We start from the raw sequence: 7,716 nt of genomic DNA, 5'->3' as shown, positions 1-7,716 counted from the left end.
TTCACGCACGCACCCAACAAAATTTCCAGTTGCAGTTATGAAGCAATGCTAGTTCAGTCGGTATAGCGACTGGTTACGACCTGGATGGCCGAAGTGTCGGTTTCGAGTACCGGTAGGGGCAAGAATATTTCTTCTCTAAGTCCTTCAGACTGATTCTGGGGTCCACCAAACCTCATATCCAGTGGGTTCCGGGGGCTCTTTCCCCGGGGTAAAGCTGCTGGGGCGTGAAGTTTAGAATCACCTCCAACCAGAACCGATGTCAAGAATACTTGGATCTACACATCCACTCCCCCTCACGATTTCATAGCATACTGCTTAATTAGTTAATCACTGGGTCAAATTTGCGAAACAATTCACAGTAAGCGTTATCTGTAGCTCTGCACGCGGTCGCGTAGTTGGTTGAGGCACTATGCTACAAGCCGGAAGGTCGCGGGATCGAATCCCGATGAGGTGGATTTTTGTTTCAATTGACCTAATCCTTACAGCCGCACTATGGCCCTGGGGTCTGCTCAGTCTGAAACAGAAATGAGTACGAGGAATATTCCAGAGGGTAAAGGGCGGCCTGCGCGTAAAGCTGATAACTTTACCGCCATCTATGAGCCGATTGTCTAGAAAATATGGGAGCTTCAACGTCTCAACCCTATGGGCCTCCACGGCCTGTTACAGCGATAGCTTTATTTACCTTACTTTATTGTATTTTCCTACATTTAGAAAACCATTGTTATTTCTGAAGACATTACAAGGAACTGTATACAAACTGAGCCAGAATGCAAGGACACATAGTCCAAACTTCTTCACAAAGAACACGAAAGCTATGGAATTTTCTGGAGTTGCACAACTCAGAGCAAACCACCGTCGGTGTAAATTAAACGGAAGAAGTTAGCTCTCTTAAATATCCGCATTACAAAATATTTTATGGGAAGGGAAACACCCATGAACACTTAACATTGTCTTCCTATTTTATTGCATTTTGAAGGGAATATTCTCTAGAGATACTATCAAAACGGAAGCTCTTAAAACGGTGTAAAATACATTAAAGAATTTCTGTACGTAATTAGCAACAGGGTATTCGTAAAAAAAAAAAAATTGAACGTGTTCTAAATAGAGCAAGTCCATAGCCGAAGGAAGCTTGGATCGTCTCGTTTCTTCGAATCAAAGTGGTGTTGACGCTAAAGATTGAAGTTCCTTCCGCCTCGTGGTGTGGACAGGGACGGAGGACATGTTTTATATGATATGTTTGTGTTCCCTAGACATTAATGGCTGGGAATTACAAACCATATGAATTTGTCCCAGAGCAAGTGTTAGACTTTTCATAGCTCTCGGTGAAGCAATATCTGTAAGCACAGCATCACAATATATCTCATTCCAGCCATCGGAATCCGTCCGGCAAGTGTTCCCCAAGCCAACATGACGCAGGAAAACCAATATTCCATTACGTCCGGCAGTAAATATACTTGGCTGTTGTAAAAAAATATAGATAACTGTAACTCATACCTGAAACCTCAAGTTGCTGATTTCTTCTCACTGGTTCTACAGCAACCTTAGGCCCTGACCTCTGATTTTGCAGTTTCCTGTTCATTTTACAGACGGCAAGACTCCTTGGACGAGTGATCAGCTCGTCGCAAGGCCGCTACCTAAGCACAGGACAACACAAACACAGTTGGACTTTGCCTGGTGGCAGCTACGTATGACTATGTGACTTAAACCAATAGTGATTCGCTGCACATGAAGTCAAAATATTCTTTTGCTGACTGGCGTTATGTCGCATGCACGTCAATCGGCTGTCATCAGCAAACTCTATCATACACCGAGTCACTCTGTGTGGATAATGTAAAATTCCGGTTGCGTGATCTTCAAGCCTACAAACCGTACACATATTCCTTTTAGCCGTTGTAGTAACAAAACCACTCAGAAAGGGCTCAATTCGACAGAAAATTACAGAACACTTCTTTCAGGAATGGAGAGGAAGGAATGTGTGCCTTGGTGTTGAACTATAACATTCATGCTATTATCGTTATACTCATTTATCCTTGTGTAGGATACGTAATGACCTAATTCGCTTAGTGGGGGGAGGAGTCCAACTGGGTTCACTCGGCACGGCGGCCACTGATTGGTCTATTGTAGTCTGCCCCGGGTGATTATGATGACGGAGAATTCGGTGGAGTGAAGATTGGCAAGGGAAACCGAAGTACTCGGAGAAAACCCACTCCAGCGCCACTTTTTACACCACAAATCCCTCTTGACCAGACCCGGGATCGAACCCGGGCCGCCACAGTGGGAAGCCAGCGACTAACCGCATGAGCTATGGCGCGGCCGCATGTAATGATCTAAGTCGAGTGAATAAGTGCTATGTCAGGAGACCACAATGATTCTTCTGTGGTTTAATTTGCAAACAGTCTCGACTTCGGAACTAGACTAAACTTCCCGCTATTTATAATCCAGGAAAGAACACACCACAAAGAACAAAATGCGGGTCTGCTTGATCCGAATCTGGTGTGAAAATCAAGGCGAAGAAACCATTCCAACAGCAGTTCCGGAATTTGAACCACGATCTTTCCATCCAAGGCCAGTTGCTTCACTATCAGCCATTACTCCCCCCCCCCTGTTAGCATATTGCTTTAGAAATCAATTTTGGAGCCTTTTCTTCATAACACTCACTGTACACTCGCATTTTGTTGTAGCCTCATCTTAGCTTAGCTTATACGTGTCAAAAGTCTGACTGGCATAATTTGCGCATAATGAAGTCCTTTGTCTTCGCAGAACAAACAGTGACAGCGATGACCTACCTGGACTTGCTACAGTTGTGTCTGTTACCCCAATTGGAAGGGCCTCAGCCAAATGTGGTGTTCAGCACCACACATATATGTCCGGAAACAAATTGGTGCAAATGTACAGTGTCACAAAATTTTAGACAGTATGAAAATGCTTCTTCAAACATATTCTCGGTTCATATTCTATATAGCTTATGCGATTGTCTCACCTTAAAACACAAAATACGCACTAGCGCATGCGTTTTTGTGCACAAGATCATAGTGTTTTTGCTCATCTACTACGCTTTCGGTATCAGATTTACTTGGCATCTAATTGTAGGTGATGAATGATAGATTATAAATGATTTGGAAGGAAACGATCGTGAACAAATTATGGTACTAACTGATATATTGGGTTTCTGGACTTTATCCATCGTCCTAGTTTTTAAGATAACAAATAAAAACACGACGTTTCGGAAACTGGATCTGTTTCCGTCCTCAGGTGAAGGAAAAGGGGAACACCTATTCTGTTGGGTCCGTTAGAAAGAGCTAGCCTCAATCACTGGACAAACCAATGTCACAAAACATGAAGATTATAAACACCTGAGACCAGGCTAAGTCCATGAGAGCTAGAGAGCTGGTTTGTCCAGTGATTGAGGCTAGCTCTTTCTAACGGACCCAACAGAATAGGTGTTCCCCTTTTCCTTCACCTGAGGACGGAAACAGATCCAGTTTCCGAAACGTCGTGTTTTTATTTGTTATCTTTAAAACTAGGACGATGGATAAAGTCCAGAAACCCAATATATCAGTATGTTATACACTATCGTCAGAATCCTATAGTAACTAAATTATGGTACTAGTTTGGCATTTGTCTGCAGGTGCCGGGGAAAACCACGAAGAACGTCAATCATGTTGCGGCCGAGATTCCAACCGAGGACCTCTCCAAAACGAGCACTACCGGTAAGCAAGCCCTCTCGATTTCGTACAAGTCTTATATTCGCTCACCTAAATAGGAACTATGGTTCTCTCTATCGAAACCTCATGATAATAACCGTGTTCTCTGGTCACGTCTTCCGATCCTGAGTGACATCCACATCCGTAAGACTAATTTTTATGGACCCTAATATTATCCTCCAGTTTCAAGATTTCCGACTCGTGCATCAATACCTGTGTGATTGTGTGAAACATTCTTAATCATCAGTCACACAAAGTATTTCATCTGCCACAGACAAGTAAGACGAGTGTAATTATTGAATCCAGCATAAAGCAGATGTATCCAATCATAAACATAATGTCACGTGTTGCAGTGACTAAGACGCGATGCTCTCCGAAGTGCATTTTCAACTTCGGTTTGAAGCTTCATCAAAACCTATCTTTCATCGTTTCTCTAATCTTGCGACGCGAACATATAATAACTCGATAGATTTTTTTAAAAGTTTCAGATTACAAACAATATCAGTTACTCCTGCCAGAGATATTAATTCCTTGAGAAAGATGGTTCATGTTACTACAAACTAAAGGAACTGGATTACAATAGCGAGAGTCACTGAGCAAAATGACGTAGCTGGGCCATAAAATCCACCGTGTAAACTATTTGACGAAACTGAACAAGTGTAGCCATGTCTTATTCATGAGCGTGAAAGGGGCGATGCGCAGAACATTGCGCGGCGGAAGAGGAACAAGTGTTCCTGTTGTAACGAATGTCTGGATCCTAAATAATTCAAATTCATCTCACCCAAATTTGTCGACGACAGTATTCTGTTTCAATTCCCACGTTCTTGGAGTAAAAATATACAGAGAAAACAGCAAATAACATCTGTGAGACAAAGACAGCGAAAGTTGAGAGTTGTGATTTTCATTACAGTTATTCTTGAGAAGCTGTAACTGAACTACGGCCATCGCGTCCGATATCGTTAAATTTGCTAAGCATTTTGTGACAGTCCAAACCTTTTACAACTCTTCAGTGGACGCTATTGCCCTCTTTAGCCATTGCAGTAGAGTGATTTATTGGGGAGACCGAACCATTAGCATGTAATGACTTGCTTTTCGCATCTGGACAGAAACAACTGCCTTGTTTTGTTACCTGCAGTTTGGGTGACCGGAAAAGGGACAAGGTCACCACGAGAGGAAATTCTGCAGTTTGCCGAAGATCTAAATTTTGTTTTGCTGATAAGTGTAGTTGTCATAAAGGTGTCTTCGGAATGGTGTAATTGGACCATAACTAAGAACTAACCGCTTTCACATGTGGGGTTCCGGGTTCAGTATCTTTGGATCTCTTTATTCTCAAAGTTCGTTATGTGATTGTCTAGTGCTGATTGTATGATGGATTTGGCCTGTTAAAATCAACCAATAGGAACCTATTCTTGTCTGGGAGAAAGGCCGTCGATTCAAATCCTATACAGGGGATGAAGCGACGCTCCCGCAGGATAGAGTTGGCAGAAGGACTTGGCGTTTTGATTCATCAGAGGCAGACGTCATTGGGCTGTACTCTATCTAAATTTATCAGTCTTTAATTGGTTCGATTAATTTTTGATAATAATAAAAAGGGCACATTACTCCATACTTGCCAATAAAGTTATAGTGTTTGCTTCTGAAATAAACAATTTGTGGAGAGCAGAAATAGTGTCTTTGATTTCTATCAGTGGACTAGCTTTAAATGTGCAGTTTCTTTATTGCCTCAGTTATTACCGTGACACGATCCTGAGAAGAGTCGAGTGGTCTACCGAAGCCGGCAAATAAGTACAAAGATAGAAAGGGGACGGTTACAATTTGAGCTCACGAATGCTGCATCATAACATCATATGCCGCGGTGTTTAATAATACACGTAGTTTGTTTTTTCCATGTCTTATGTAAACTGCTAAATTTGAAATTCCGAAAACTATTCAAAATAGCATCCCGTCTTCTAATGCACATCTGCGCGAACCCAGTGTTTTACAAAACCACACCGAGAGTTTGATAATATAAAGTTCTTCCCGCTGCAATGTAATATAATTACGGGACACTGTCTTACAGCCGAGTTATAAGAATACATGACGTCATGTGGGTAGCAAAGTAGTTAAGTTTAATTCCAAAGTTTTGCTGGCAAATACGAAACTAAGAAAGTTCTTGACCACCAAATCAAGTCTCTTTTTACTTTTATCATTCCATGTTGACGTTTTGCCCAGGCAGCTCATTACAGTGTTCATCAACTTTCTTCACTCTAGCAGAGAAGTTATTACAAAGTTGTTGAAGTCCGCTCTGATTCTCAAAGGAACTCATCTCGTGGCCGGAGACTTACCGAGTCAGTCAGTCGCCCCCGAGACCGTAAAACTTGAGAGAGAGAGAGAGAGAGAGACATGAGACATAGGGCGCCTTGCAACCCCCGTAATGGCTTGTTAAGAACAAGTGCTGGTAGGCGCTACTGAAGCTGCTATATGACACGCAATATATAAAAAAGTTTCTGTTCTCTTAATTCTAACGAGGAGCTGCGGCGCACTGGGGATGCCCCCTGGTTCCTGTAATAAGAGCCACTTTCATTATCTTAGTGGTGAGATACGTCTAAGTCGCGTTGGGAATANTGTTATTTCAAATTAGAAATAAGTAAAACCTTTTAGGAATATTAATATTTAGTAATATTAAATTTAGCAATGTAATGTGCCTTGAAATTGGTTCAGAATTAATTAACAAATTTTAATACATCTTTAAGTTAAATAACTCGTCGAATTAAGTTATTTCTAAAAATAGTCTTGAAAGTGAGCCAAGACTAAAAATTTTTTTAATGTGGACGTCGAGCTCGGGGTTGTTAGTAGAAACATGGACCGATGCGCCGTGTGGGAGTCCCACTTCTAACTTCTGTCTTGTGGATTTTATTACTAATTGTCGTGTAAATGCTTAACTTGGTATTTACTTGTGTATCCCTCACAGGAGATTTTGTATTTATAAATGTAGAGTTTAGGTGCTTAATTTCATTTTGTGTGTGTGAAGGCGTAGGTGGCTGGACAATATTAAAATGGATCTTAGAGAGATAGGATGGGATGGCATGGATTGGATTGATCTGGCTTAGGATAGGGACCAGTGGAGGGCTATTTTGAACACGGTAATGAGCCTTCGGGTTTCATAAAATGCTGGGAAATCCTTTAGCAGCTGCACAGTTGGCGGATTCTCAAGAAGGGCTTAGCTCCATGCGAGAGAGCGTCCCCCCCCCACAAGAGGATGCAAACAATAAACGGTACATTCGGCAGTATTCGAATTAAATTTTGGCCGGGAAACAGATATGTTTACCAAGTTGTCTTTAGGTCCCCAAGGTTAATGCTATTATAGACCACGGTAGCCTTCTTCTTCGCTCCTCAAAGTCATTACATTTTCATCTTCATATCCTATGCGTCCCTAGTGCCACGCTAGATGACCTCACAGTTTGATACGGCTTCATCAATAACCTAACACCCATCAGTTAACATTGCTAAGGTTCTTACAGCGGTAGTCACGAAGAGTTATGTCTTCTGGAATATTATATTGTATATGATATAACTCCGTCTTAAGTGCAAACTATATTTATAGGTCTTTCGTTTTGTTCCTCTCTATACACGTAGTAAAGATAAGCAGCGGCACGCACACAAGGAGACTACACAAAATAACACCTATACAATACTAGAAACAAGAAGAAGCCGCTGCAGCACTATAGACATAGGGCGAGTAACTCTGACATTAAAAAAAAAAATTAGAGAACAAATTTTTAAAGGATTTCAAATTAGAGCCGAAGATTTTATAAGTGCTAATCAGGAAGACCTATGTTTTCAAATTTTAAATGTTATAAATAAGTGCAGTGTAACAGATACGTGAGTGTATACACCTGGTGATGGCCGTTTGGGGCCGAAACATGTAGTGTATAGAGAGGAACAAGACGAAAGACCTATAAATATAGTTTGCACTTAGGAGGGAGCTGTATCATATATCGTATAAAGTGAAATAGAATGCTTAAATATAATA

General features: G+C 41.4%; 1 long non-coding RNA gene across 1 annotated transcript in view; it reads left to right on the top strand.

The window, feature by feature from the left end:
* The window catches only part of LOC111875069, a 98,937-nt gene that overhangs the window by 23,088 nt on the left and 68,133 nt on the right, over positions 1-7,716 (top strand). The window contains exon 2 of the long non-coding RNA XR_002844664.2: positions 3,629-3,710. This is a non-coding gene — a long non-coding RNA (uncharacterized LOC111875069). The remainder of the gene's footprint in view (positions 1-3,628; positions 3,711-7,716) is intronic.

Source organism: Cryptotermes secundus, unplaced genomic scaffold (genome assembly GCF_002891405.2).
Source record: "Cryptotermes secundus unplaced genomic scaffold, Csec_1.0 scaffold2475, whole genome shotgun sequence".
Taxonomy (NCBI): domain Eukaryota; kingdom Metazoa; phylum Arthropoda; class Insecta; order Blattodea; family Kalotermitidae; genus Cryptotermes; species Cryptotermes secundus.
This window is presented reverse-complemented; position numbering and strand designations above follow the sequence as displayed.